Below are 14,360 nucleotides of genomic sequence, written 5' to 3' on the forward strand. Positions count from 1 at the left end.
CCTCCAGTGTTAGGATCTCCTTATTCCACGTGATGTGCAGGATGGTTCTTGCCAACTGGAGATCAGAAGGGAAAGGCTGAGGTAGTTACAGGAAACCTCGGCTCTGGGTTGTTGAACCAGAAAAACAGGTCCCAGGTTAGTTTAAGCCAGTGTCACCTTCAGCCCAGAGCCCTGCTCTCTGGTGCACCTGCTCGGGGAACCAGTGTGCACTCAGGCATCTGTGAAGGGCACACCTGTGCTGAGGCGCATTGGTACTCAGTATTCATGGATCTCAGCACACAGTTCCCTGGCGGAGTTCAAGTTCACTTCCTCCTCTAACCTTGAGGGTCCCGGGAGATGCTTTGGTTCCTGAAGCACGGGGCAGACCGTCCTCCCACTCTCCCTAGGCAGCTGCATGTGCGCTGGCATCTCAGTCACAGCTGCAGCCTTACATGGGTTCTGTCTGGGCCTCCTGCCCCCACTCACGCATCATGAGGCTCCGACTGGGAGAAGTGGCTTCCTTACAGTACATACTTGGAGAGGAAATGGGGCGGGGGTAAGCTCCATCAACATCATAACTGAGATGCCAAAAATAGGGGCACCGCTCTAAAGAATGCTTTCTAGATTCTCTCTGTCCACTGGCAGTTTGTTGATGAAATGACTTGTGAGAAAGAAGGAAAGAGCGTGGCAGGGGCGGGGTCGGTGTCAGGAGTGTGGTTTCCAAGGACAAGACCTGCGGATGTGCTGCCAGCGATGGTGGCAGCCTTTGTCTGCCTTGCCCAGGCAAGGTGCCCAGTGAACATGGGGCTGCTCGCTGGTCTCTGTGGTGCCGCCTGGCCCTGGGGTCCCTCTGATAGGGTCCTCACCATCACAGCTGTTGATGGGAGACCCCATCGCTGATGTCTGTTGCAGGTGAAAACAGAGCTGGTGTTTGACCAGCTTCTCAAAGGGCGCAGAAGTTTTAACTTAAAGTGTGAACAGTCTTGGTGTGGGGTGGGGCTGCAGAGCTTTGCTGACGGATGGAAGAGTGGCCTTGTGGATCAACAGCTGAAAGTCGCTCTTCCATCACCTCCACTGTGTAAAGGTGCCACGTGACCTTCTCCAACAGCTCCGGAGAATCTCTTTCCTTAAAAGGCCACAAACAAAAACAATCTGCTGTAGGCTGCGACTAATTGCACGAACCAGACTGACTGACAGGAGGAAAGCAACTCCGCACGAAAGGCGTTTGCTGGGCCCGGCACAATGGCTCATTGGCTAAATCCTGGCCTGGTACATGTGCTGGGATCCATATGGGCACTGGTTCATGTCAGCTCCCATCCAGCTCCCTGCTTGTGGCCTGGGAAAGCAGTTGAGGACGGCCCAAAGCCTTGGGACCCTGCACCCGTGTGGGAGACCTGGAAGATGCTGCTGGCTCCCAGCTTTGGATCAGCTCAGCTCTGGCCATTGTGGCCACTTAGGAATGAATCAACAAATGAAAGATTGTTCTCTCTCTCTCTCTCTCTCTAAATCTGCCTTTCCAATAAAAATAAATAAATCTAAAAAAGGAAAGAAGAGAAAAATGGTTGTGGCTCCTAGACAGGGGACCTGAAGCGTGGGGAGGAATTCTACTCAGAACCATGTGGCTTTGTCGTCAAGGACCTGCCTGGCATTGGGCAGGGCAGAAGGCTCTGGAAGTTGCTGTGCCTTCCAGGGTGGGACTCATGAAAGGGGCAGCTGGAGTGGACTGTGAGGGCAGCAGGTCCTTCCTGTGCGGAGGCAGTGGTGAGAGGCTCTTGCAGCAGGATCCGCACTGTCCCGGTCTTCAGAGAAGCAGAGCTCAGTCAAGGTCACCTCCCTGCCCTCCCCTGGAGTCACGTGGTGCTTCAGCCGGCTCTGGGACTCACCGCTCCTGGGGAACAGGCTCTCCCCAGGTTGCCATCTCCAGGGCAGCCTTTGCACATGGTGCCCCCCCCAGGGGTGTTTGTGGAAGGACTGGAAGGATGGGGTTTTGACTAACGCTCTGGAGCTCATGGTGGCACTGGGGACCCCCCAGCTCCCGCTTTGGGAAGGTTCTCAGTGAAGGAGTCTCCACTCCATCTGGTCAATCCCACGTAGCTCTGCATGTTGGTAGAAGGCAGGCGCTGGCTGGTGGCATTGTCCCTGGCCTGCTGTCTGGCTGATGAGTATGCAGTAAGAGAATGACCATGACACATTTTCTCAGGGTTTTCCCCCCACTGGGCTTGCTGGGAACATCTGTAGTCCAGAGCAAGTGTGGTTTTGTGTAAACGTGAACCTTGACCCGATTGGCTTTTCAAGCGAGTCTAATGTGCACGTCTGAACGTAGCATTTCCTCCCCGGGACATCTGAACATAGCGTTTCCTCTCCGGGACTCCTACATGGGCCATGGCTGTGAGCGTCTGTGGCGATGCTGTTGCAAACCGAGGCACTGGCCTTGATGCAGTCCATCTGCCTTTTAGGACAGGATTCACTTCTGACGGGCCACACGGTGCTAGCACCAGCACTTTCTGATCCTGTCTGCAGGAAGGGAAGCAGGGCAGAGAGACAGTGTGCTGAGACCGCCTGGCCCTGGGACAGAACTGGCAGCAGGGCTTTGGCTGTGGGAGGCAGTGCCCAGAGCAGCCCTCTTCCTCCTAACCCAGTGACTCCAGCTGACCCTGTGCTGGCTGCGCAGGGCTCTTTGAGGAGGCGGTGCATGGAAGCACAGGTCATGTGGGAGTTTAACGAGAATTCTCAGCTGAAATCTGGCCAAAGTCGGGGAACAGTGCAGACCCTGGAAACACTATAACAGGTCAGAAAAGAGTCACATTCAGCTGACTGTTGGAGTCAGAGAGCTGAGAACCCTGAGATGACACAAGAAAGCGCGGAAGCTATCCTTCTGCCTCAGGCGCTTGCTCATCGTGTGAGCTTGCGGGCTCGGCAACCAGCTGCATGTCGGAGTCCTGGGGCGAGCCCCATGGAGAACATGGCCCTTCACTCATCAACCACCCACTCTTTCAGGAAGATGAACTTGTGGTTACCAGTAGGCAGTGAAGCCCCGAAATGTGGTCAGCACAGAGAGGATGCTGCCGGATGCGCCAGGAGGAGGCAGCAGGTGGAAGGGGCCGCTGAGCAGGCACACAGTGCAGGGAGATCTTGGGAAGGCAGAGCGACTGCAGGTCTGGGTCCCGGGCACGGAAAGCTCATTGTGCACTTGGTGGGGGCTGTCTGCTCTAGGACACGGCGAGCCTCTGGAAGCGCCTGGTGACCCTGGCCTTTCAGAATGATGTCTGCTACTGTGGCACAGCAAGTGAAGCTGCCATCTTCACTGCTGGCGTCTCTCATCAGTTTGTATCCCGGGTGCTCCATTTTCTGGTCCAGCTCCCTGCTAATGACCTGGAAAAGCAGTGGAAGATGGACAAGCTTCTGAGCCCCTGTACCTGAGGGAGACCTAGAAGCTCTTGTCCTTTGGAGAGTTAACCATGAATGTAAGACCTCTCTCTCTCCCTCTCTCTGTACTTTGACTTTTAAATAAATAAGTAAAAATTTTTAAAGGAATCATGGTTACATTCAGCAGAGCTACCAAAACCCCCAAATAGAACGCATCCTGGGCAAAAATGTGGCCGCCCTGATTTTCTGCTTAATTTCTGGAAGCCAGGCTATTTCCACAGCAAGGAAGAAAACAGGAATACGCCTGATTGCTTCTGCAGTCGGTCAGTCCACAAGATTGTCTTGACAGCATATGATGGACCAGGAGCCTCTGGGGTACTGGCGGCTCCCGGGGCATAGCTGTGGAGAGAGAGGCTCAGTACAGGACAATGGGACCTGGACCCGCCGTGCATGGCACAGGGGAGCGTGTGCAGGTGAACGGCAGCTGTGCTGGTGCTGTGAGCAGTTCATGGCTCGGAGTCCAAGGGTCCAGGTAAGGTCGTGGGGTGGAGTTTTGTGGTCAGCACAGGTGGCTGGGAGGGCAAGGTGCTCCAGCTCAGGCGTCCAGGGCTGCAGGCCGCCAGCCCTCCGAGCCCTGGTATGCTGTGCTCCAGCCCCGCCCCTTGAGCGCGTCTCCGCGCTGCAGACTTTCCGATCTGGTTCTCTTACATGCTGGTCTTGCCTCCCCACCTAGGTTCTCACCTCCTCCAGGGAACAGACCATGGGGTGGGGCAGAGGGTGAACCAAGCAACTGTTTGAGGGGCATCTGCAGGCTTTGGGGCCTTCAGCTTCAAGTAAGCAGCACCTTGTGTCACTCATGTGAATGCTGACTGGTTATGGGCTGCCTTTGCGCTCTGATCCTGCTGGATGCAGAGGACATTTGGGACAGCCTAGGGCCCTCACCAGAGGTCCATAGCCAAACCCAGACACAAATGTTGCCCTTTGGGAGTCCTGAGCAAGCTACCCCTACTCAATATCTAACATTGACTTGCTTCTGGTAACAATTGTTTGTGAGTTGGCATGTGTTGAAATTACTTCGATACATTTGGATACCCGCTCCTGAATAGTGTATATTTAACTTGCTGTGGGATGGTGGTTGCTGGATGAAGTTCAACTTGAGCCTAGCACTGATGATCGCAATTCAGCCATTTCTGATGTCTTGCCATTTTTTATTCACATGAACAGGCTTACTTGGTTAAAATGTGACACATCCTGGGGAAGAAGTGGTGAAAGTAACATTTATGGGTGAGTAGATTTGGGGAGGGTAGCCACTGGAGGTCAGACTCCACAGCTTCCATCCCCCCAGATCCTCACCCCGAAACACTCAGCAACCTGCTCCTTGCACATGCACTGATGCCTCATCTCCCGGGAACGGAGGGCCCGCTCAGGGTCCACCCGGGCGTCTCCCGGGAACGGAGGGCCCACCCAGGCTTTCCTGCTGTTCAGCTTGCACAGCCCTCCTGTCCCATGATCATCTTGACTAAGGGTTTTTTTTTGTCACCTACCTCATGGAGTGACACGGGGTGGCGTCATGGCCAGTGGAGGGCCAGGTGGAGTGCCGGGGAGTCAGCTTCCTTCCTCGGGGTTGCAATTCAGGATGGGCCAAGAGGACTCAGCTCTATACCTTTGGGTTTTGATGGAAGATTCAGTAGTGAAATCCGACCACCAAGCAGAAGACCTTCCTGCCAAGCAACTCCTTTTTGTTTGTTTGTTTGCTTGCTTTGGTGTGTTGCTTTCGGCAGCACTTGCTGGCTTTCTGTTGTGGCCCCTGCTTTGGCCCCTGGATCTGCTTCTTGTCATTCAGCTTCCTGCTGGGGCACCCTGGCACGCAGCACGCCGGCTGCCACCCACGTAGGAGACCCCGGTTGATTGCTGGGCTCCTGGGCTCCGGGCCTGGCCCCAGAGATTGCAGACATTTGGGGAGGGTCTGAGTGGATGGAAAATCGCCTCACTTTGTCCCTCTCACACTTGCTTTTTAAATAAATAAATAAATATCATTAAAATATTAAATCATGGCCACCCTATCTTTGAATTTTGAACATTTTATTTACTGGGGTGACCAAGCGAGGGACAGAGGACTCCCACGTGCTGGTTCACTCCCTAATGCCTATAGCGATCGGGACTGGGCCGACCCGCAGCTGGCAGCGGGCACTCAGGCAGCTGGCAGTGGGCACTCGGGCAGCTGGCAGCGGGCACTCGGGCTGCGTCTCTGACGTGGCTGGTCCCCGGGACCGCACTGCTGCTGCCCAGAGAGCTGGCAGTGGAGCCACTGGACGCAGGGCTAAGCAGTGGAGCCAGTGCTTGGCGGTGGAGCCCGGGCCCAGGCAGCCTCAGTGCTGGGCGCCTGCCTTGGACTTGAGGTCTCTGCAGGTGGTTTGGCTCAGAAGTGAACTGAGAGCAGAGGGAGCAGCCCTGGAGTCCACTGCGCATGCAGTAACGGGCTCGGGGAACTTCACGTTCCACTCACACAGTGTCGGATCCTCCCCATCCTGTCTCAGGGTCGCCTGACTGGCGTGTGGGCCGGACTCCCGGGTGTGGAAGCCCGGCTGTGTGCAGCACAGCTTCCATTTTCAGCGTTTCTTCCAAAAGGAGAGGGAGGGTCTGGTGCAGTAGCCTAGTGGCTAAAGTTCTTGCTTTGCATGTGCAAGGATCCCATGTGGGTGCTAGTTCTAATCCCGGCAGTCCTGCTTCCCATCCAGTTCCCTGCCTGTGTCCTGGGAAAGCAATTGAGGATGGCCTAAAGCCTTGGGACCCTGCACCTGTGTGGGAGACCTGGAAGAGGCTCTGGGCATCTGGCTTCGGATTGGTTCAGCTCCAGCCATTGCTGCTGGCTGGGGAGTGAATCATCGGATGGAAGATCTTCCTCTCTCTTCCTCTGTGTATATCTGACTTTACAATACAATTAAATAAATCTTTAAAAAGGGGAGGGGGAGGGAAGTGAGGTGTGCCCCGGCAGGGCTGCTATGAGACCCTGGTGGGAACAAGCAGAGCCTCAGGCCCGGAGGTGGCCACCCCTGAACACCCGGGCGCTGCTGTTGTCTCGTCCTCACCTCCCCACGCTGTTCCTGGAGCACAGGATTGGTGAGGGGCAGGCCAAGGCACCGCCCAAATCTCCTGATTTGGACAAAATACAAAATTCAAAAAAGTCCATGGACTATGTATTGTGAAAAAAATAAAAAGCAAAAGCATAGATATCAATTTTTTGCCAGAATAAACAATATTTAATTTACTTTTCCATAATTGCTTTTGGAAGTCTCCTCATCTGCTTAGAGCCCACCTGGCACCCATGGCTTACACTTTACCCCAGAGGGGCCCGGTTTCCCCTGGTTTTTGCCGAGCATTGACTGTGTTTGTGAAGCTGCACCAGCCCTTGGGCGGGAAAGAGTCGCATTCAGAGTCGTCATTGGCACAAGGACCAAAGTGCTTACCTCCAGGTCACCTCAGGCGCTGGCTCCTCCTGGTCAGCTCTCAGTCGCACAGCCGAGGAGGCCCACGCACTGCCCCACTACTGGTTCCTGCCCTCCTTGGTGAGGGGGTTTAAACTGGCCTTTGTGGAGCTGGCTGGGGCAGTGGCACACACCTGTCCCGGGAGTGTGCAGCTGCTGTTCCCAGCTCAGCCCCAGGCCTGGCGATGCATGCTGTGAGTGTCTCCTGTGTGGCACTGGGAAGCGTCCCTGTGTGGCAGCCTCCCAACACGGTCTCCCCACATTCTCCAGGCAGGCTCGCTCTTGCAGCGCCCCAGGCCCTTCTCCTGCCTCTGTTTCCCCTGTTCTGTGCTGCGTGGATGCTGCGTGGATGCTTCCATTGTCAGCTTTGGAGGCTGCGGGGGACAGGCTGGCCTTCCCTGTGCTCACCTAGCTGGTCATGCTAGGTCTTTGTCACAGTGCGGACTTCCAGGGCTCTGCGAGCCCAGCGGAGGGTCTGGCGGGAAGCAGAGGGGGTGTGGGGTGGGGGTGGAGGGGGGAAGCCGCAGGTTCTGTTCCCCCAAGACAGGGAGAGCAGGCTGTGGCAGGTGCCATGGACACGAAGGCGAAAGGGAGCAGGAAGTGCTTGTTGAGTGTCCCCTTGCTGGGACTGTGTGAGCTGGCGTGCCGGCCGGCAGCAGGCCCTGGATGGAAGCCTGCCTCAGCCCAGTCCTGACCTCAGGCAGCCAGCAGGTGGGTGGGGAGCCTGGCCCGGGTGCCTGCCTCGGCCTGGGGCAGGGCTCCGCAGGGAGAAGTGAGGAGATACCCACACAGGCTTCCGGGATGCTGTGTCCAGGCATGACGTCTACTCAGAATGACCTGAGAGCGGGTTCTGAGGGTGGAACTGTGGAAGGTTTGCTTGTCCATCATGAATTCCAAGGCATCGTATTGGGAAGCTGCTTTTTGCCTAGTGTGGAGACAGAGCTACAGGAGCTGGGCCAAAAGGCAAGGCAGCTGAGCTGTGAGCGTTCCCCAGGCATCCGCTGGTGGGGGTGGGGAATGCAGCCTGGGGGCAGCAGGCTCAGATGGGAGCCTGAAGGCAGCGTGAGAGAGAGGAGGCAGCAGGCTGGCCCCTGAGAGAGGGGGTGCAGATGACAGAGGGCTGGAGCTGAGTTGGCCGGCTGAGTTAAACTTGGGGGTGAAGGCTGGTGGCTCCTCCGTTCTCTCCTCAGGGAGGAGGGCGGGGGCAAGGTTAAGAGCAGGGCATGGGCCCTCTTTCCTGTGGGTTTGAAATGTGGAGGCACCTGTCGGAGCTCCAGGGTGGCTGACAAATAGGCTGCCAGGAGGGAGCAGAGCTGTGCCACGGACACTCGGGTGTCTGCTGAGAAATGACAGAGAAGTGGGGAGTGAGGCTGGGAACGCTTAGCAGCAGTAAAGCAACCACCACGCATGGCAAAGCATGCAGCCGCCCATTCAGTGCTGGGCGCTGCCTGGAGCCCCATCTGTGAAGGCTGGAGCAGGACGCTGTGCCACCCCTTGGCCTCGCCAGCTTCATGCCCCAGAGTGGCGGTGTGGGCAAAGCTCAGCTGAGCAATGAGTCCTGGGTGGCACAGCAAGCTCAGGAGAGTGGTGAATGTGGAAGGAAAGGGGGTCCTCCAGAAGTGGCAGCCCTTGGGCCAAGATGTGCCCAGTGCCGGCTGTCTCCAGGAATTCCTGTCTGGTGGCACCCCAGAGCTTCCTGCTCACCACCTCCCCGACCCCTGGGAGGGCACCAGGGAAGGAAGGAAGCTCTGACCTGGTTGTCGTCCATTTCTGGGCTCCCAAGTCTGTCCTGGTGAGCTGGGGCCCCACCTCCACCCTGCAGGACTCTGGCTCCCACGCACCTCTGCTCAGCAAGTGCCGGGGCATCGCACTTTGCTTCCCGTCTTGAAGCCCTGGATGGAGGCCAAGAGCTGAACCTCATCTCGGTGTCTGCCTTGCACCCAGTAGGTGCTTCATAAACACTTGCACTAGTAGGTACTTAATAAGTGATTTGAGGGAAAGGAGAGAGGATCCTGGGGGCTTTTTGCCTTTCTGCAGTTTCCTGCTTCTTGGCAGCCGGGGATCCATGCAGCCCACCTGCCATGATGTCTCCTCCCTCGGCAGCCGGGGATCCATGCAGCCCACCTGCCATGATGTCTCCTCCCTCGGCAGCCGGGGATCCATGCAGCCCACCTGCCATGATGTCTCCTCCCTCGGCAGCCGGGGGATCCATGCAGCCCACCTGCCATGATGTCTCCTCCCTCGGGGTCCCTGCCACCCCTCATGTCTCCCATGCAGCCTTCCTCCGAGTGGCAAAAGCAGAGCGCACCCTCACTGTGTACCTGGGTGCCCTGTGCCCTTGGACCTCCAGGCCTCTACCCTGTTTCTCTGCAGACGCTGAGTCCAGCACCTGCTGTTCAGTTCAGTCTAGTAAGGATTCCTTGTCCCCGAGGGTCACCTCTCCAGCCTCCTGTGTCCCTGCCCACTGCACTGCTCTGCCCCTAAGCCTGTCAGCTGTACCTTCCCTCTTGTCTTAGGGCAGAGGGGAGTGGCGACTGGCCCAGCCCTGTTTGTGGTTGCCTTTGCACTTCTTGGGCTGCACAGCCTCTGTGGACCCTGACCCAGGCACAAACGTTCTGGGACCTTGCTCCGGGCTCTGGCTCCGATGGGAGCTGCAGATGGCAGCTGAGCTCCACACTGTGCAGGCAGCCGGTGTGTCTGGCTGCAGGTGTGTGACCTTTTCCATGGTTTCCAGTCAGACGCTTGGCAAGTTCTCTGGTAAAATGCTGCGTGTGTCACACTGCAGAATGCTGGGGAATGGTGGTGCCTGGTGTCACACGGGTGCCCCTGGTTCCTAGGACAGAAGTTCTGTCACTGTTGGTTTCCTATTGTCGGACTCTCACCCTGGGAACCAAGAGAGGAAAGTAAGCTCCTGGCAGAAGTGTTTCTGCCGCTTATCTCCAAAGTAAACACCACTCTCCCGCTCATTAGGGAAATGTTTTCTGTGGGGAGACCTGTTGCTGCTGGATGCAATGCAAGAATTTTTCACTCCTGGAATTTTTACTTGACAATAGGGGGAAAAATGTGTCTTTCACACAGGCAGTTTGGGCTCCAAATATGGATTTGACAAGAGCTTCCCCCAGTGCCACCAAACCCGAAGCACACAGCCGTCGTGGAAATTTTAGAACTCTCAGCAAGAACCCCAGATGCACTTTCAAAGCATCCCGGAGTCACGTATTTGAATTGTGCCGCCGATGGTTGCTAACAACACGGGGAGGAGCTGTTCCGGCGGCCTGGGGACCCTGTGCGGCCAGGGCACGGCTGGGGCTGGGACTTTCTGCACTTTCATTTCGCATCACGGTGCAGCACAGGCCACCTGCTGTGTTGGTTTCACATCCTATTCAAGTCTGAGTTTTACTTTCTGGCTCCGGGGACGCTGTGTTTGGGTTTTTAGAGCTGAGAGAGAAGCCTGAGGATGAAGCTCACCTAATGCCCGCGTTGCTTTCCAGCAGCGCCTGGCCGCCTGGCTCTCCAGAGGCTGGCCTGCCTGCAGCCGCTGTGGCTTCTGGCTCCCGCGGTGTGGAGGGTGCAGCCCGATGCCGCTGAGACCAGGAGGACCCACGCTCCTCTGCATGACAGGGGCCACCAGCACGTCCTTGTGACGGGCCGGGGCCCACCGCGACGACTCGGAGGCCACGGGGACCAACAGCACCCTCAGGGCCCTGGAGGGGACTTCCTTGGCCTGGACTCTGTCGAAAATGACTCAGCTTTTTGTGGCTCCGTGTGCTTCCATTGTTTGCTGCTTTTTTTTTTTTTTTTAAGTTTTCAATGTTTTTTTATTTTTGAGTCAGGCCGGTATAATCTCTCTCCGGGCCTTCACCTGCGGCTCACGCTCTTGGGAAGGTGAAGGCACCTGCTCAGATTCACAGGCCGAGGAGGTTCTGCGTTTCTCTCTTTTTCTGGCGGCGTTTCCGCCCCTCAGCCTTCTACTGTTCTCGTGGTGACCCACAGCAAGGAAAGGTCATGGTGACCCGGACCGGCAGGTGGGTCCAGCTGGGATGAGCACAGGAACTCCCTGGCAGTCACAGGAGCTGACTGGGAGGGCCCTGGGGCTTCCAGGGGCATCTCCGGAGAGGAAGAAGCAGGCGCTTGGTGCCCGACCCCTCAGGGCTTATGGGGCGCTGAGGACAGTGGGAAAGGTTCTGCTTCTGACCCGCCTTTCCTGACCCTTGGTGTTGCACGCGCTTGACCTTCTGCTGCCACCAGAACTGATGTCATCGCTGGTATCAATACTTAAGAAAACGGCGGAAGTCAGACGCAGCTCTGCGTTGATGATTCAAGTGGGGCTTTGGCACTTGTTTTTCATAAATTCCGAGGCACAGAAACAGAGCCCCAGGTGTTGTAGATGTAATCTACCTGTAGCTCATACATGTGAAGAGACACACTTAATCTACTTGAGGGAGAGAGCGAGCGATAGCACTCGCTCCCACCTGCCAGCTCATTCCCTAAATGCCCACACGCTTGCCATGACCAGGACCGCAGCGGGAGCCTGGAGCTGCAGTCCGTCCCCCGGCGTCCATGCTGGCAGGAAGCTGGGCTCGGGCACAGAGCCAGGCATGGCACCCAGGTGCTCAGTATGGCATGTAGGCGTCTTACTAGATGCCTTCATTGTCAGGCCAAGTACCTGTCCGGGCAGAGGCTTCCTGCAGGGAGGGCTCAGGACACGGAGCCTGCTCTGCCCGCTGTCAGCTGGAGACTGAACTCTGGTGGGTGAGCCAGGCCACACGGGCAGGATCCATACGAGCTGTGGCGGGGTGAGGTGGCAAGAGGTGACGGCTGTAAACTCACACTTCCTCCTCTTTGCTCTATCCAGGCCTTGACGGGGGAGAGACGCCCACCTGTTGGGGAGGGGTGTCTTTTCTTCTGTCTGCCAGCTCACATGCTAAGCCTGTCCAGGAGAGGCTTCCTGGTCACCAGGTTCAAGGCCCTGGCAAGCCCTGGGCATCCCCTGGTTTAGTCAACCACACATGACTCTGGTTAAGCTGGGAGGGGTACAGAAGCCTGAAATTCACTCGAAATAGCTGTCTCGAGGCTCAGGAAATTCTTGCAGTGACTGTCTGGATGGAGCATGATGGCTACCTGGCACTCCCTGCAGCAGGAACGCAGGTCCTCCGGCACTGGGACAGCGGCCCTGGTCCTCACGGGCAGCTCAGCGTCCCGTGTTGAACACAAGGATTGGGTCCTTGCCATGGGCCCAGGCCAGGGAGCATCCCGAGTCTGTTACCAGTTAGACACCACCTGAAATCAGTCTCTTTCCCTCAGAATTAAGAAATGCACTTAATTTTTACGTTAATTTTTGTGTGTCAGTGTGGTGGATAGTATTTGTGACATTATTTTAGCTGGAATGCTTTGAGAAAGTTTTACAATAAAGTAGGTAGTGTCTGCTTTGTAGCAAGGCTATCTGAATTCAACGTTTTAACTTCTTCAATAAACCAATTGGTTCTTTGTGTCTTTTTAACGGCCCCTAAATCAGTGCGGGGAGTGCTTGTCACTGAGCCGCACTTGGCGTGCTCTGCAATGGACACACCCAAGACGCCAGTGGCTTGTTGTAAGTACGCCTGGTTGCTCCGTATCTTCCCTGAGTGGAGCCCCACCTGAACCCAGGCCGTGGGAAGACGGTCTGACGCCCCAGTTCCTGGCTGGCTCAGGGAATGAGAGGCCCGTCAGCCTTGTCTCTCCTGGGTCTGACTGAACGACACGTAGCATCACCGTATCTACTCTAGCAAAGGAAGCCTTGATTGGCCCTGTGCAACAGGACCCTCCTGGTTACTAGATGGCTCCACACCACCCTCCCCTGTCTGTCTGCGAGGCTCTTGGCTCTCGGTGATCGTGGGCATCTGCCGAGAAGGGGCAGCAGGGCAGCCCTGGGCCTGGGGGCTGGGTTTTGCTGCCTCTGCTCCTTCAATTGCTGCATGTTGAGTACTTCCTGACATGCAGGTGCCATGATGCTTGGGGCTGACTGCCAGGGCACAGGATGCCCGTTGGCGATAGTCCTGGGCCACACCTGCCATCCATAACCCAACTCAGAGCAACTGTCCTACACTGTCAGGGCCAGGGGCCGTAAGCAGAGTGGTGCCAGCTGGGTGAGTCATGGACACCCCGTCTGAACTGTCACCGAGTTCCTAGGAGCAGATGGAGGCTTGTCTCCATAGATGTTATGGGGGAGTCCATGGAGCAGGTGGAAAGGTCAGGAGGGGGTGTGGGTGGGCTCTGGACACACAACAAAAAGGATGAACCTACCATGGTGTTGGAATCTGCTTCTCTGAGCTTTCTGATGGTAGGACACAGCTGTCCCTGTAGGCCCGAGGCCACTACCTCTGCCTCCTGTGCCCGCACCGCCGTGAGCATGGCCCTGGGACGCTCCTCACAGGCTGTCTGACGGTGCAGCAAGACCATCCCTCTGCTCAGTGCAGAGTCCGAGTGTCTGCGGGCAGCTTCAGCCCCACTGCGGCAACAGTCACAGACCCCAGGTGCACAAGGTGAAGCCTCAGAGGAGAGCTGGCCCAAGACAGGAAGGAGCCAGAGAGCCACGGCCAAGTCCCAGGCTCACTGCACAGCTGCCTGGGGCCCGCTCCTCCCTGCTTCCCCCGCAGGCAGCGCGCTCTCCAGGACACAGGTGCATGGCTTTGTGTCTTAGCATCCATGAATGAAAGCCCAATAATCTCACTCCCTGCGAAGCCCACTGCAGCCGCCTGGAACTGAAAACCCCAGCCACTCAAATATGAGTGGCCCATGCACATACAGAACGCACGTGGCCCCAGCCATCACCCCCCCACCAGCCACTCCTGTGGGAAAGAATGCTGACTTCCAGGTATTCAGGCCTGAAGGAAGAACGGGATTGTCTCTCCCAGCCACAAAAAGCCACGGGCACTGTCTCTCAATGCCAGGCCGCCTCCAGGGGAGGCACTCAGCCCTGGTCTGACACAGCCTTCCCTGTGCTGAGCTGTCTGCTGCCTGTGCACCCAGGCCACCCACCATGCCACATGTGCAGACCCCTTCTTGCAAAGCCGAGGTTCTCGGCTGCCCTTGCCCCTTGGGACTGTCAGTTGCCAGCTGGCACAAGAGCCGCCATCTCATCCTGTTTCTGCCACCTGGTGCCTGGATCTTTGCTCCATATCCTGGGGACAGAGATCCATCCAGTAGCATGGGAAACTGCCAGCCTGTGCTCTGGAGCAGGTTACCAGCCAAGTCCAGAACAGTCAGGCTCTGCATTCACCCATGCCCCGCTCCACTGCCCAGTGTAGACGGAATGACTGCTGATGACTGACCCACACACCGTGCCCACAAGTTCCACCCTTAGCACCTGACTGCCTGGTGACAGGGACTGAGGGGGAGGAAGAGGCGCCAGCTTGTGCTCTCTGGGTTAAGCCAGAGCCCTGGCTGAGTCCCAGCTGCTCTGCTTCTGATCCGGCTCCCTGAGAACACACCTGGGAGAGCAGGTGGCCCAGGTGCTCAGGCCCTGCACCACGTGGGAGCCCCAGAAGCCCCCCA

The sequence above is a fragment of the Ochotona princeps genome, chromosome 8 (assembly GCF_030435755.1).
Source record: "Ochotona princeps isolate mOchPri1 chromosome 8, mOchPri1.hap1, whole genome shotgun sequence".
Lineage (NCBI taxonomy): Eukaryota > Metazoa > Chordata > Mammalia > Lagomorpha > Ochotonidae > Ochotona > Ochotona princeps.